The sequence below is a fragment of the Moschus berezovskii genome, chromosome 23, assembly GCF_049115385.1.
Source record: "Moschus berezovskii isolate FMDL1 chromosome 23, NW_MosBer_1.0, whole genome shotgun sequence".
Lineage (NCBI taxonomy): Eukaryota > Metazoa > Chordata > Mammalia > Artiodactyla > Moschidae > Moschus > Moschus berezovskii.
In genome coordinates, this window is record NC_142482.1 from 46,947,146 (window position 1) to 46,962,115 (window position 14,970).

Here is a 14,970-nt window from a genome sequence, read left to right on the forward strand (position 1 = left end):
CTCATCAAGAGGATCTTTAATACAGTTCCTCTTCGCTTTCTGCCTTTAGAGTGGTATCATTCACATATCTGAGGTTGTTGATATTTCTCCCAGCAATCTTGATTCCGGGTTTTAGGACTCATCCACCCCAGCATTTCGCATGACAGGCTCTGCATATAAGTTAAATCAGCAGGGTGACAACATTCAGCCTTGACGGACTCCTTCACTAATTTTGAACCAGTTTATTGTTCAAAATATAAAGACTTGTGCACATGATAGAACCAGAGAATGCTCAGGAGAGAAAATTTTGGACTTAGTGATGCCTCCAGCATCAGGAACAAAGATCCCGGGCAGGACTCATGACAGTGCGCTTCTGGGAACAGCCTCAGGCTCAACGTTTGGGCACTATACCACCTAAAAGCGAACACAGACAAGGATTATAGCTCACTATGACACTGAATCAAGACAACAGTTTTTGTTAGCTTACTTTTCTCAGTCAACTATAAAGTTAATGAATCACTAACCAATGATCATTGACACCATCAGTTTCCACTCAGATCCTCTTTCGTCATACAATGGATATCTGAACCTGTTTATATGATCCCTAATAACAGTTTTAATAATTGAATTTATTGATGTTTAACTGAAGGGTAATTGCTCTACAATACTGTACTGCTTTCGGCCAAACATCAACATGAATCAGCCATAGGTATACCTATGTCCCGTCGCTGTTGAACCTCCTTCCCACCTTCCTTCCCATCCCACCCCTCAAAGTTGTTACAGAAAAATATGGAAGGCTTCACTAATGTGTGTGTCATCCTTGGGCAGGGGCCATGCTAATCTTCTCAGTATTATTCCAATTTTTTAATATATGTGCCACCAAAAGCAAACACACAAATAACAATTTACCAGAAAAAAAATCATATAGTTAGTCATCTACCAATGAATGATCGATTACATTAGGAATTAGGGTATTCTGCTATATTTACCGCCACTTATAAAATCGAATTTTATAAGGTCCAAAGTTCCATGAAGGAATTAAGCATATATTTTTGCATAACACATGTATACTTACACAGAAATATATGCACACAAATACGTCTATGTTATACAAGCTATTACTCTCCTTGCCTGTCACAATAAGCTCTTTAGTTGATGAGACAGATAGTCCCAAATTTCTCCAACTTCTATGTCTTCTTTTTGAGAACTACTTCTTTTACTTTCAACACCTAATTTTAAATAACCATTTTATTCTTAGATACCATGCCCCTCTGAACTAAGAGCAGAGAAAATCTAGTAAATGCTGATATCTTATCCTTAATTAAAATACCACTCTTCTAGTAAATTGGAAAGAGAATCATGTTCAGATCTCATTCAGGAGGGTAAAATTTCTATTTTATCAGTTCTCTTGTCCAAACTAAATTCTGGCTTACTTCAGTCTTAAATTCTGCTTCCTTAAAAAGGACAGACAGGAGAAGTAATATTAAAATCACGCTTGCAAGAGTCTATGATTTTATGCTTCTGTTGGCCAAAGGTAGAACCAGGAATAATTTCTGAAATATTACAATACATTACGGAAGCATGAAGGTCTAGTTCTACTATCAAAGAGGAGATGCTTGGAGATGGTTCAAAAACTAAGCCCCATGGGTTGTCAGGATGTACTCCAGATCAGACAGATAAATTTTTTCCCTAAAAAGTCAAAGTCAGGAAATGGCAGGCCTTGTTCGCAGAATCAATGACGTTGTCTTGGTGCTGACCAGGTAATATTCTTGTATTACCATCTGGAGATTTATTTGCTATTTTCTCGAAGAAACAAACGTAACGAGAAGATTAAAGATGCATAAAAGTAGAAGAGCTGTCAAGGTGCCTAGAAGAAAGGCTAGCCAGGAGAACCAGGCCCCCAGCCTGATAACTGTCAAAGACTTTAACAGTGAGTGTTTTATAGACAGAGCAGAACAAGTTGATAAAACCAGTGTTCTAGGGTCACTGCTGTTTTGCAGTCAAAGACAAAATATTTTTCTCTTTAAGCAGAGTCATCACAGGTCCTGATGTGGTCCTGGTTACACACATGCCGACCGAGAGCCCACAGGCATGTGTGATGTGACAACAGGACAGATAGTGTACTGGAGCCCAGTCACCTGCATCTGCTAATAATGGGACCTGGGGAAAATCACTGTCCTCTCCAAGTCATCACATCTTCATTAACACAATTTGATGATCATAGTGAAGATTAAGGCTATCTCACAGGGTTGCTGTGAAACACAAATTTTAAGATGTTTTAAAGCTTTTGGGAAAGTATCAAAGACATGCATGGGGTTACTAAGGTGAGTTAGCAGATCCAAGGTACAGTATCCTTTTTCTCTTAGTATTCTCTCTGTACTCAATAGTAGCGATCAGTCAGTCGTGTGTTCACTCTTATCCAGCGGGATGGTAAACCACACAGATCAACTGGACTTTGCTTGTCATTTCAGTGTCTAAAATGCAAGCATTAGTCAATGTAGAGTGAAAAGATTGCAAACTCCTAGAGGGCCTCCCTGCCAGAGTCTGCAGAGTCCCAACATTAAACTGTCTTTAAAAAATGGCCTAAACACTCTGACTCAGAATTAAGTTCCAAATGTTTGCAGAGCACAGAAGCACTTCTGGGAGCAATACAAAAAGACAGGGAGCAACCTAATTCTCCAACTATCTATCTGTGCAAATACCATCATCCATCTAAATTTACACAGAAGGTGCTGCTTCTTCCCCACCTGAGCTACTACAGCAACCAAATCCAGCTCAGAGCAACAGGGAAAGACAAGGCTTCCCTCCACAGGATGGATTTGATAACTGAAAGTGAATAGATCATCTCAGAATGGCTCATGTTTTATTTAAGCAGGGTACCACCTTCTCCTGCTGCTGGTCATGTCAAATCTGCTCTTGTGCCAAGGCAACTTCTGCACATCCCTCTGTCCTCACAGTGTGACCTCTGCCTGAACTCCCTTGAAGACCTGTTTACCCATGCCACCAACCTGTCCCATGACATCTATAACCTCTCCTCGAAAATGTTCACTGAGTTTGTAAGTACTGTGGTGGTGGTGGTTTAGTTGCTAACTTGTGTCCGACTCTTGTGACCCCATGGACTGTAGCCTGCCAGACTCCCAGAAGGAAGCTTTGCATAAGTGACTGGACTATACTATCCTTTAAACAAGAAGGTTGCATCAGCCAAACTTCAAATAACACAGTCTCTAGGTCAAAGAAGCCGTCAGCTCATAAGATATGGAAATCGAAGAAAGGATCAGTTTTGTGAAATCTCAAAGACTCCTAAGAAGTGCAATAACTTTTTCAATTTCCTTTCATTCATTTTCTTTTTCTTAATTTCCAAAATAAATGATTTTGTATTTGTCAGCTAGGAATGCCATTAAAGAATACAATAGACTCAGTGGAATAAACAACAGAAATTAAGATTTGCAGGGAATCAGTTTAGAGCTACAATAGAAGGGGGGTTTACAACTGGAAACAGTTATTCTCTTTCTGATGAAGGTATTTGAAAGTTGTAGGTTAATTCTTTTAGGTCAATCAAGGAGCACACAGTAGAGAAGACAACTAATAAAAAAAATGGTGCTAAAGGTTTCTGTTAAATTCATGTAGTTATTTTTCAGTTCAGTCGCTCAGTCGTGTCCGACTCTTTGTGACCCCATGAATTGCAGCATGCCAGGCCTCCTGTTCATCACCAACTCCTGGAGTTTACTCAAACTCTTGTCCATTGAGTCCGTGCTGTCATCCAACCATCTCATCCTCTGTCGTCCCCTTCTCCTCCTGCCCTCAATCTTTCCCTCCATCAGGGTATTTTCAAATGAGTCAGCTCTTCACATCAGGTGGCCAAAGTATTTGAGCTTCAACTTCAATATCAGTCCTTCCAATGAACACCCAGGATTGATCTCCTTTAGGATGAACTGGTTGATTCTCCTTGCAGTCCAAGGGACTCTCAACAGTCTTCTCCAACACCACAGTTCAAAAGCATCAATTCTTCGGTGCTCAGCTTTCTTTATAGTTCAATTCTCACATCCATATATGACCACTGGAAAAACCATAGCCTTGACTAGATGGACCTTTGCTAGCAAAGTAATGTCTCTGCTTTTTAATATGCTGTCTAGGTTGGTCATAACTTTCCTTCCAAGGAGTAAGCGTCTTTTAATTTCATGGCTGCTTTACTCACTAGTTTTTGTTTCATCCTCCATTTTTGACTGTCCATTTTTTTTCCCAACTCTTCCAATTAATCTCTTTAAATGTTCATAACTTTCGCTAAAGATTAGTTTTTCTCTGTTAACGTGTTAGCTAGGTTTTTCTACTCTGATTCTCAGTCCATGCTTAGTATTTTCTATAACTTTATGCCATGTATTTCTGATGAACCATTTTGTCACCATAAACAACATTGTATTCTGCACCTGGGATGAACACTACGCTTTTTGGTGTGTGGATTCAGAGATAAGACAAAGTTATAATTGTATAACTCCTTATAACGGAATATATTGGCTCCAACCCACAGTAAACAAGAGATTAAATGGTTAAATATAGGTGCGTGCATGCATTCTGAGTCACTTCAGTTGTGTCCAACTCTTTGCAACCCTGCTGACTGTAGGCTACTCTGTTCATAGGATTCTCCAGGCAAGAATCCTGGAGTGTGCTCCTGCACCCTCTTGCAAGGGATGCTCCTCACCTAGGGATCAAACCTGAGTCTTCTTTTATCTCCTGCGTTGGCAGGAATGTTCTTTACCACTACCATCACCTGGGAAGCACCAAATATTGGTACATATGTACTATAGTTGTTTCAAACACTAAATTTTATAAAAAGATAATAATAAAAAAGAGAGGTTGAACTTAGAAAAGTTAGATGTAAAATCATTTTTTATAGAGACAATGTAGAGAAAAGGTAGGAAAAGAATGACTTTCAAATTTTGTAAAACCCCCCATTAAAAAAAATTACACATCTATCAAACATGTTAATATTCAGGTAATGGGTTCATCTAATGAAGGCCCAACAACCCTAACTAACTACCTGATCACTTTCAGGATGAACAGTATGTCCAGGGCAGACAGTACTATATCAACACCACCAACAGCTGCCACACCACTTCCCTCCATATTCCTGAAAAAAAGAACAAGTCCAACACATGCACGTGAGTCTTTTACCCCTGGGTTTTTCACCAGATCAAATGAGACACTATATTGGTGTTACCAAGAATGAGATTATTAGAGGCAATGGTAACTGTACATGCAGAGAAAGTTGGAAGAACCGTCAGCAATTGAAAAGAAATTATATTATGCAGTTGATGAAGCATGAGTGAAATCAAGGGATGACTAAAGACCTGTAGTAGCAAAATAAATAACAGATCTATAAATTGTCCATGCAGACAACTTTAGTTCAACCAATGCATTAGACACAGGATTGCAGCTATTACACTGTATCAAAACATGAAATGAATGGAACTTCCATGTGTAAAATATAAGATTGAAAAATTCATGAATATGTAAGAAACACACCCCAGTTTTGAGTACTCCTTGTTACTAGTTACTCCTACACGGAGTCCTATACTGCATCACCCGAGGCATCGCGTCTGCCTTTCAAGGCTCTCCTGATTCTCTTCTACTTCTCTGACACCTCTTTCATTCATCATTCTCAATGACTCCTCTGTCACCTTTTATTCTTAATTTGTAAGTCTCCCCCACAATGGCCTACAAAACATTGCTTTGCTTCTAATGGCCGCAACAATTGCCTCTGTTCTGAGGACAACGCAGTTTACATATCAAGCCTCAATCATTTATGGGAGCTCCAAATTTTCACCGTTATAATCTCTCCTATCTGATTTATTGCATTAACCTTCATACTAACATTATTTAAAATATTTTCACATGCATCACCCCTTAGAATACTATCTTCTCTCTCTACAACTTTCTTAATGATACCAGCATTCTTTTCCTCTGTTAAGCTCATTAATAATGAGGATGATCATGTAAAGGAAAAAGGTCAAAGAGGAGGAGGAGTAGGGATTTTTCAATAAGTTTAAATTTAAAATTTATTGAGAGTTACTACATGGCCGTACATTTTACTAAGCACTTTATGTGTATTACTATATTTAATCCTATTCAGTTCTCTGTTCTTTACCACTAAAACAGTTCATGGCTGTAAAGAAATCAAGCATATTAACTAGAGATCTTCAGCCCCCCGGGATTTTCATGCTCAATTCTGGTAGTAGTAATGAACTAGGGGGGAAAACCCTCCATTGTGAATCCCACTGACGCTGTTACTAAGGACAACACTGTGCCATTTTCTGCCCAGACAAATGTCAACAAAATAGACTCTTCTGATATCAGCATGGGGGCTGGTGTTGGGATCAACTGAGGAAAGAAAGCCTGTTTAGGATTGTAATGTCTTCTTCATTGTCCCTTTGTTGTAATATCATAAAACAATTACGATCAAAAATCAATACAAATGACACATCTGATTCATTAATACGAATGAATCACTGGGTGACAATGATGTGGGCACAGGTGGAATCCCTCTTTCCTGGGCCAAGAAATGCAGGCACATACCGAATTGCCATAAATACTTAGATTTCTCTCACGCAAAGATACAAACATAAAAGAACTCACTGAGTGGTGGTAGAATTTCAGAGGAAAAAAGAAAGAAAATTCTTCATGCTATAAATTAGAATGCATCAGAAGAATTAGTTACTAAAATAACCTAGATTTTTGATAGTTCAGTGAAGTGTGAACTAATAGCTTATGTTTTATACTTCTGCAACTTTTACTACCTTCAAGAATCTCTGCATACACATAGGAATAACCAAGAGTTCTTCAGGTCAGCTGCTCTGAGCAAACATCACATGTTACCAAAACCACTGAATTCTGATTATTTTAATGAGACCGTTTCTCATGGTTGCTTAGAATGAAGACCTTAGTGAGTGGATACTCATGTTACTGTACTCCTGGAATGAACCTCTGTTTCACGTAGTCAACGGCCTGCGGAGTATGAAAGAAGTCTCAGACACTATCCTATGAAGTGTCAGACAGAATGTGAAAAAAGTACAAGAACTTCAAGCACTCATAGAGAGGGCGTTCAGCCAGGTGAGCATCCTGCAGAGGGCTTTGTTGCTTTGTTCATGAATGAAAGAAGTCACCTCTGTAATGCAGAAGGAGTTTGAAATATCTCATTTTGTAAGAAAAAGATTCATGACTTCCATATGCTAGACTGCTACTACATAAAGCAGGAGCCTAGTCATTCATAGTGATAGATTCTACTGTAAAGGAATCAGCATTTCACTGCAGTTTTTGACATGTGCAGCCTTCCCTGCATTGCACACAATTCCACCAAAAGCTTGCCTCTTCCTGGGCACAGGTGGCTGAAATATTTTCAAGAGTCAGAGACTAGAGAGCAGAATTTCCAAGATCAGCATTTTCTTCAAAGTATCCCAGGCCATCTGCTATTGAAATTTCACTTGTCTTCTTTCTCAGTTCTCCTCAAATCAAAGGATGAGAGTGGGAAGGAAGAAAAGAGAAAGTTAAAACTCAACTTGAGTTATGTTTCTACTTTTTAGATTCCTAATAGCTTTCTCATAGGCTGGCTCCAAAATCCATATCTAGAGAGTTTTATATTGGTATGTCTTTCCCAAATCTTAATTTGATAATTAGAAGAAACAAAGATAAGCAACTACTAATAACACACATAAGAAGTCATTATCTTTTGGGTATTCAGGTTATTTTTACAGTCAGGAGGAAGATGTACAAGGCTCGCATTTATTGGTTTGGACTCTGATCCCTACTGTCGAGCAATGAAGATAGGCGTCATTCTGCATTTTTTAACCTGTTCCACTGCCTGCGCAGGGATTCACATGAAATTGACATTTACACCAAACTCCTGGCATGCTGACTCCTCCACAACAAGTGCTAAATCCACATCCATCCCATCCAGCTCTGAGATGGTTGTAATGATCTATCCCATAGCAAGCTTCTTTGAGCTTTACAGCTTTTTAATGCACACTTTGTGAAATGGGTCTCCTCTTAAAAATAAACACAGACTCTCTAGAGATTTCAAAATCTAAGAAGGCAATTTGTCAACATTTCTTATCTTCATTTAATAGAAAATCAAAAGAAAATCCACTCCTACAATTGAGAGAATGAAGTGCCTATTAAAATTAGTCACAAATAGCAGAAGCTGGCATTACAAAGCAGACCATTAAGAGATTACTTAAGAATCACAACCAATTATTCTGGGTCAAGTTATTAGAATCAAAGAATTAGACAATTGTTCATCATTCTGGTCATGCTACCAATAAGACTGAATTCTCAGGATTCTTTATGAAAGCCAGCCACAAACCAGTTGGCTGATAGTTGTCAGCCAACTATCAAAGTGTTACACCAGACAGTATAAGTGCTTTGCACCTTTGTATAAATAGCATGAGGTTTACTAAACTGTCTAAAGATTGTTAGGATGCTGTCTTAGTCCTTCTGGGTTGCTATAACAATATATCACAGGCTTAAAAACAATGGAAATGGAGTTCCACAGCGTGGTCATGCAGGGTCCTTTCTGGTCACACACCTCTTACTGTATCCTCACACGGGGGTAGGGCTCAGGAGCTCTGTGTGTCTCTTATATATAAAAGCTCTCATCTCATTGAAGAGGCTCCATCCTCATAACTCCATCACCTCACAAAGGCACCACTATGGATACCATAACCATGGGAATCAGGACTTCATCATATGAAATTTCTGGGGGACACAAAGGTTGGGACCATAGCAGATACAAAGGTGAACTGACTCCATCCTCCTCCTCCTCCTACAGCCGTCTTCACCCACACTCCATTGCATCCTCATTTTCTGCATCACCATGCAACCATTCCATACCTTCTATCACTCAGTCCAGGTCAGTCAAGTGTCAACTCCATCTCATATTCAGCCTATTCAATGTTTCCCTCTCCCTGCTGAGACCCAAAGAACCTACCAGGAAACACAGATGTGTCCATTTCTGCAAGGTTCCTTCTACTCCCTCTCTGGATCTTCATTCCTTGGGCCGTGTTGGAACAGGGTACATGGTAACGAGATGGGAAAGTTCTGACATCACTGACTTACATGGTGCTGTTGTAGCCCTTTGGTGGTCAAGAGGGACTGACCTGGAATTCCCCCTGACTGACAAATGTCTCTCTTGTGGGGCACGCTTGTGATTTTCCCGGACATTCACAAGTTGGAGATATCCGACTTCGTATGTTCTTATTTAATCAGGGGAAATGTTCTGGCCCCCACAGCTCACCACCTGCAATATTCTCCACAGCCCCTCTGTTTCCCCTGCTCTGCAAGCACCTTCTGGGGAAAATTAATTAGCCTGAAGTCAGCTACCCACTAGCTGACCCGCAGGAAACACGTGTATCATAAACACTCCAAACAACTGAATGGTAGAAATCCTGGTGTGCATCTGACCCCCTTCCTGAGATCTCTGGGCAATTCTCTGTCTGGTCACATAGATATAGAGTAGATCAGAAAGTTGGATCCATAAAGATACATTTATCTGAGGAGTGAGATACCATTCTTTCCTCCTTTTATAGTAACTATCTTTGTAAATAATTATTTGGCCTTACAAACATCCCCTATAGGTCCCTGAATTATAAAACCCTCCAAACATACTAAGTCTCTATAGAGACTACAAAGACATGACTAAATTAGGGTTGCTCAACTTATTCAACTGCCTCCAGACAAACTGTGATGAGGGCCAACCTCTTGGCTAGCTCTCCTAAGTCCATAGTGTTGTTGGGCTGGTTTTGCAGTATCTTTATGGCTTTAGCAGGAATTTCTAGTAAGCAAGACAATGGGAAATAAAAAGGTAGAAGGGAAAGGGGAACGAAGAGGAAGGAAAGAGAAAGACAGGATGGAAAAGCAGAAGAGCGAACGTGAATAAAAGATCTGGGTTTTGAAGGGTGAAATGCTATTAATACTAGAATACTGTATTTGGTAAAGACCCATATATATATTGGAGAAGGAAATGGCAACCCACAGTATTCTTGCCTGGAGAATCCTAGGGACGGAGAAGCCTAGTGGGCTGCCATCTATGGGATCGCGCAGAGTCGGAAATGACTGAAGCGGCTTAGCATGCATGCATGCCTTGGAGAAGGAAATGGCAACCCACTCCAGTACCCTTGCCTGGAGAATCCTAGGGACAGAGGAGCCTGGTTGGCTGCCGTCTATGGGGTCGCACAGAGTTGGACACGACTGAAGTGACTTAGCAGCAGCAGCAGCAGCATATATATATGATTTAACGTTTATACCCTAAGAGCAAATATCATCTCCTTTTACCTCCAAACGTTCTCTTTTCTCCTCTTTTTCTGAAACTGTCCTTTGTATTAGGAGTATTCTTTTGTTGCTACTAATTGAGTTGACATAGTTCTAGAGATGAACAAAACCTGTTACCTCTTCAGCACAGAATCTAGAGAAGTTTCCTACTGTCATAAATACACACCCTTCACACACATACAGGAACACTGGCCAGCAAAACCAATCTCTTCCCTCAAAGTCAGGGTTATCTTTGCCTGAGTCCTGCTCCTGCCTCTAGCTGTGAAGACCCAAACCCTTCAGAACATGACAGAATACTCTGCCTCAAAAAAGTCTATTAATCTCTCCTTTTGCTCCTGCATGCATGCAAAATGCCATCTTTCTTGCAAAAGATCATGGGAAAGAACTGTATGCACTTTCTTTCCAAATCATTTTTTGCCAAAAATATCTAATTTCACTGTGTCGCCCTCTTAACTTTCTTTCCTTCAATGTCTAGGTATTTCTAGCAAAGAAGATGGTATTTATTACAGGAGAAATTATAAAGGGGGACAAAGCAATTGCAGGAAACATACACTCACCAATAGCCCACACATCTTCATGTATTCGTCTCTTATAAATTTAAGACTCTGGATCAACAACATAGGTGGTGATATGAAAGGTGTCTCCCTGCTTGACCATGACATATAAACAGAATACTAGAGATTTCAGACAATACTGAGCAGAGTCATAGTTGATCTGTAGAGACAGCAAGGAGTGGCTGAAAAGAGGATATTGGGGGTGGATTTAACAATCATTCCCCTGATATCCAGGGTGCATCGGTTTTTCCCTCTTTTACAGATTTCAAGTAAGATTGCACTTGAAGAAACCGTCCTGCTATAGCAAGAACCATAGCAGTGGTTACTGAACAGAAACAAACAAATGAAAAACCTTAAAGTTCAGTGACCAATTAGATTAGTAAATGATGTGTCATGGACACAACAAGGACTTGACTGAGCTTTTAAAAAATCTCTATTTTCCAGAAGATGGCTCTCAAGTTGTGCAGAAAGAAAGAATGACATAAACACAAAAATTACTATATTATATGGCAGACCACAGGACTGGGAAAGGTCAGTTTTCATTCCAATCCCAAAGAAAGGCAGTGCCAAAGAATGCTCAAACTACCACACAATTGCACTCCTCACACGCTAGCAAAGTAATGCTCAAAATTCTCCAAGCCAGGCTTCAACAGTACGTGAAGCAAGAACTTCCAGATGCTCAAGCTGGATTTAGAAAGGGCAGAGAAACCCAGAGGATCAAATTGCCAACATCCACTTGATCATGGAAAAAAGCAAAAAAACTCCAGAAAAACATCAGTTTTGCTTCACTGACTCTGCTAAAGCCTTTGACTGTGTGGACCACAACAAGCTGTGGGAAATTCTTGAAGATATGGGAATACCAGACCACCTTACCTGCCTCCTGAGAAATCTGTATACAGGTCAAGAAGCAACAGTTAGAACCAAACATGGAACAAAGGACTATTTCCAAATTGGGAAAAGAGTATGTCAAGGCTGTATATTGTCACCTGCTTATTTAACTTACATGCAGAGTACATCATACAAAATGCTGGACTGAACGAAGCACAAGCTGGAATCAAGATTGTCAGGAGAAATATCAATAACCTCAGATATGCAGATGACACCACCCTTATGGCAGAAAGTGAAGAGGAACTAAAGAGCCTCCTGATGAAAGTGAAAGAGGAGAGTGAAAAAAACTAGCTTAAAACTCAACATTCAAACAACAAAGATCATGACCTCTGTTCCCATCACTTCATGGCAAATAGATGGAAATAGTGGCAGACTTTATTTTGGGGAGCTCCAAAATCACTGCAGATGGTGACTGCAGCCGTGAAATTAAAAGACACTTTCCCCTTGGAAGAAAAAGTATGACCAACCTAGACAGCATATTAAAAAGCAGAGACATTACTTTGCCAGCAAAGGTCCATCTAGTCAAAGCTATGGCTTTTCCATTAGTCATGTGTGGATGTAAGAGCTGGACCATAAAGAAAGCTGAGGGCCAAAGAACTGATGCTTTTGAACTGTGGTGTTGGAGGAGACTCTTGAGAGTCCCTTGGAGGTAAGGAAATCAAACCAGTCAATCCTAAAGGAAATCAGTCCTGAATATTCATTGGAAGGATTGATGCTGAAGCTGAAACTCCAGTACTTTGGCCACCTGATGTGAAGAACTGACACACTGGAAAAGACCCTGATGCTGGGAAAGATTGAAGACAGGAGGAGAAGGGGATGACAGAGGATGGGATGGTTGCTTGGCATCACCGACTCGGACATGAGTTTGAGCAAGCTCCAGGAGTTGGTGATGGAAAGGGAGGCCTGGCGTGCTGCAATCCATGTGGTCACAAAGAGTCAGACACGACTGAGCGACTGAACTGAACTGATGGCAGAGCAAAGTAAGGATAAGAAGTGATGCCAAACACGGTGCTCCAGTGGATGGAAGCACAGCTAGGAGCCATTTTGATGTGAGAACAAGGAATTTTTGAAATGACACCACTGTAATAGCTGTATGATGGAGTTTTGAAAGACTGATGGGATATTAATATGCAAAAATAGGAAGACAGAGTATCTGTCAATTCATCTAGGATCATTTTATGATGTACATATCTACTACATCAGGGAGCAAAGGAGCTGAGATGTTAATATATGCAGCATTATAAGGTATCAGCGAATAATCAAGTCTGACAAAAACACAAGAAACATTCATTTTTTTAACACACATACATCTCTCATGATTATGCTGCCATGATGTGCTACATACATTATTGTAGGGTTACACTGGAGAGAATCCCATAAGGATTGTTTATGCATTAGGGAGGATCATTTATGCCAGACTGGAGAGTTTGTAATTATTTTGCAAGGCAACAGGAAACCAGGAAATTTTAGTGCAAGAGAGCAGTAGGTCCAGAATTGACGAAAAGAAACATTAACCTGTACTGACAGGTTGTGGGTGTTGAGACTGATAGAGAAAAAGCAGCAGCCCAGAAACAGCTGGGAATGTGATGACACTAAAGGAAAATCAAAGAGGGCTCTGCCAAGCTGAAAGAAGCAAAGGATAGGAAAGATACAGGAAAAGAAATAGGCCTTAACCACACAGATAGAATGAGGCAGACACTAAGAGTCAAAGGCTTCCAAGAACGTGGGACTAGATGAGTAAAGAGACGGCCCGAAAGTCAGACGAGGGAGGAGACAAACTAAGGCTTTGTCCAGAGCATCTGAACTTTACTTTCCTGTACTTCATTCACTTTGTACCAGAAATCATCAAAAAATGTTAAGTTACTGCAGCAAATCACAGAAATAAGTACACTCAGTAGTCTCTGCTCAGTTCAATTCAGTCGCTCAGTCGTGTCCGACTCTCCGTGACCCCATGAATCACAGTACGCCAGGCCTCCCTGTCCATCACCAACTCCCAAAGTTCACTCAAACTGATGTCCACAGAGTCGGTGATGCCATCCAGCCATCTCATCCTCTGTCGTCCCCGTCTCCTCCCACCCCCAATCCCTCCCAGCATCAGAGTCTTTTCCAGTGACTCAACTCATCGCATGAGGTGGCCAAAGTATTGGAGTTTCAGCTTTCGCATCAGTCCTTCCAAGGCTCTATCAAATACCAGAACCAAAGCACAACTACCCAGTGATAATAAGCAGTAAGTCACTGGTCACTTTCAACACTTAAATCAGACATACATTGTAAAGCACAGAGGATGAATGGAAATAAAATGGAAACAACCCGTACCTTTACAGAGCCAGCCTGACCCAAATCCTAAATAAAACGTAAGTAATGAGGACATTGGAGAAGGAAATGGCAACCCACTCCAGTGTTCTTGCCTGGAGAATCCCAGGGACAGTGGAGCCTGGTGGGCTGCCGTCTATGGGGTCGCACAGAGTTGGACATGACTGAAGCGACTTAGTAGCAGCAGCAGTGAGGACATGGGGATGACCGAGAATGAGATGGCTGGATGGCATCACCGACTCGATGGACATGAGTTTGAGTGAACTCCGGGAGTTGGTGATGGACAGGGAGGCCTGGCGTGCTGTGATTCATGGGGTCGCGGAGAGTTGGACACGACTGAGCGACTGAACTGAACTGAATGCCCTCCTTAAACATGTGTCCACTTCCTCCAAGAGTTTCTCATTCCTTTCACCTGAATCCACCCTTATTTACGATTCCTTCATTGACTTACTCTCAGCAGGTCAGCTAATCGCTAATCAAATAATTAAAAGTGTTCAGTCCTAAGATAATATTCATATTGAAGGACTTGAAACTGAAAATGTTTCTAATCTCCTGAAAGTAAAACCCTAATATGGGAAGAACTCCTTCCCAGCCTCTTTCCAAAATGCCCAGTAGGCAGCAGATGAAGCTCTAGCTACTTAGATGCCTTCTGCCATAATTATAACCTGTTTTGATAATAAACACAAGGAAGACAGATGAAGCAATGAAAGATGTTGAGGAAGAAATGCATGGACAAGTGGAAAAGAAACATATGCTTTAAAGACAGATCTCCGCCTGCACACCATACCTAGTGTGATGGGAGCCAGGTGGGCCTAATCAGGGGTGGATTTTTCAAAAAAGCTCTATATGAATTGGAACTGAGAAATCTTATTCAAACATGATTCTTTGATGCTAAGACTCGGAATGACTTGTCCCACTT

At 40.7% G+C, this 14,970-nt stretch overlaps 1 non-coding gene across 1 annotated transcript; it reads right to left on the reverse strand.

The window, feature by feature from the left end:
• Positions 1-762: 762 nt before the first annotated feature.
• Positions 763-872, reverse strand: LOC129543913 (U6 spliceosomal RNA). The gene has a single exon (XR_008683369.2). It is a non-coding gene; the product is annotated as a U6 spliceosomal RNA (small nuclear RNA).
• Between the last annotated feature and the right edge of the window lie 14,098 nt (positions 873-14,970).